The 2230-nt window shown below is 36.3% G+C and overlaps 1 pseudogene; it reads right to left on the reverse strand.

Moving 5' to 3' along the window:
* Positions 1-1357: 1357 nt before the first annotated feature.
* Positions 1358-1597, reverse strand: LOC118982368 (NADH dehydrogenase [ubiquinone] 1 alpha subcomplex subunit 3-like; annotated as a pseudogene).
* Between the last annotated feature and the right edge of the window lie 633 nt (positions 1598-2230).

Below are 2230 nucleotides of genomic sequence, written 5' to 3' on the forward strand. Positions count from 1 at the left end.
GGCAAAATGTTTCCCTTTGAGGACTTTTTTCATCTGGGAAACAAAAAGGTCATTGAGAGCAAGATCAGATGATTAGGGATGGTGTGGTACAGGGGTCATGCTACATTTTGGTCAAAACTGCTGAACACTGCCCACTGTGGGCAGGTGTGCTCATAAGTCAACTATCATAAAATGGCCAAATGCACTGAAAGAGTCTTCAAAAAAAATTTCACTGAAGGCAAATTCAGCCTCTCACAAGAACACCAGCTGGCACACTGATACAGATGGATTCCTAAAACACTCACCTAGCAGGTTTCTCCTTATAGGACAGGGGAAGCCTGTATTATAAGGAGCCCACCCTCCAGAAGATAACTCCAAGTTTTTTGGGGAAGAGGGCCTCATATTTGAAGATTCAACAATGTTAATGGGTGAATCAAACATTCACTCCTGTTTATTGCTGAATAGTAGTTCATTGTATGTGCAGACCATAATTTGTTTATCCAATTGCCTATTGGTGGATATTTTGGATATTACAAATGAAGCCGCTATGAATATTCATGTACATGTCTGTCTTTTATCTTGGATATATAAGCAGAAAATATCTATCTGTGGCAGGTGTAAGTTTATTTCATGTGCTTATTAGCCATCGCCTATCTTCTTTGGTGACATGACTGTTTAACTCTTTGACCTATCTCCTTTAATTAGATTGTTGTTTTCTTTACTATTTAGTTTTGCTAGTTCTACATAATACTCTGGTCACAGGTCATTTGTCAGGAATATTATTTACAAATATTTTCTCCCAGCTGCTGAATTATCTTTTTATTTTCTTAATGGTGTCTTTTAAAGATCAGAAGTTTTTAATTTTGATGAAGTCTAATTTATGGAATTTTTATTTTATGGATAAAATTTTGATGTCATACCACACTTTCGATTACTATAACTTCAGAGTGTAATCAGGTGGTATGGGGCTCCTACCATGGTTCTATTTCAAATTGTTCTGGCAATTCTAGATCCTTTGCATTTATTTGAAATCATTATTTCCTTAACACAGATGTTTAGTTGTATAAATTTTCCCCTTGAATATTACTTTAAATCTCACAAATTTTTATGTGTTACTGTTTTCAGTCAGTTCCCAAAACTTTCTCATGCTTGTTTTAATTTCTTCAGCCTATACATTAGTGATGCCAGGCAATATCTGCAGATTTTACAAGCATTTATTTCTGATTTCTATTTAACTCCATTGTGGTCAGAGAACATACTTTGTATGACCTGAATACTTCTAAATTTATTGAAACTTTTTTTCAGTTTTCACATTTTTATTGGGGGCCATAGGTGAGGGGATGTCCTTCTGGTCAGTGGAGGTGTTCACAGTTTCTTGTCACTCCAGGCTTGGGCCCTAGGGGTCCTGAGGGGGCTGGGCACATGGGGCATGTTTTCATCATCTCGGATGGGCACTGGGTAGCTGTAGGGAGTGACCTGTTGATCATGGCAGCATACCTGGTGTGGGGGAGAGACCCCTGATGGTGAAGGATGTGACCAGCACCGGCTCCTTGGCCCGGGCATTATTGAGGAAGACAGCGAGTCTCCTGGCCATCTTGGTCTCAGCTGTGGCGGCAGTGGCAGCTGTTGAAACATTTTTCTTTCCCTGAATATGATCTACCTTGATAAATGTTCTGTATGCAACTGGAAAAGAATATATATTCTGCCTTTGTTGGATGTACTAGCCAATAAATTTCTCTACATAAATGTCCATTTATTATTAGGTTTTATAACTGAGACCAGTTATAAAAACTTCTAAAGATTTTTGTGTCATCTTTTAGGAAAATATTTTTTTTCTTATAGCTTTCTTTGAATAAATTGTTTGTTTTGCAATTTTTTATGCTGACCAAGCATTATTCTTAGCTTCTAAACAGTGTGCTAAACAATGGGTTGGCATCAGAGAGCTAGATACTAGCCCACACAGAGTTTGAAATTACCGGGCTCTCTGATCTGGAAGAATATTACTAATTCTTAATTCTATGTACTTATAAAGATAGACTCAGTAATAATTTACTGATATGACTGTGAGACAATTTTTGTCAGTATATTAAAAATCAAGATTACAGTAACAGCCAGAATTGGGAGCAATATAAATGATGCAGGATGAATAAAATTGCTTCAATATATTATAATGTATTTATAAAAATGTATAATGTACAGTCATTAAAATTGTTCTAAATACTCTTCTAAGAGCTTCACATGAATTATGTCA

Source organism: Sturnira hondurensis, unplaced genomic scaffold (assembly GCF_014824575.4).
Source record: "Sturnira hondurensis isolate 20B ecotype Veracruz unplaced genomic scaffold, ASM1482457v3 Scaffold0025370, whole genome shotgun sequence".
Classification (NCBI taxonomy): Eukaryota; Metazoa; Chordata; class Mammalia; order Chiroptera; family Phyllostomidae; genus Sturnira; species Sturnira hondurensis.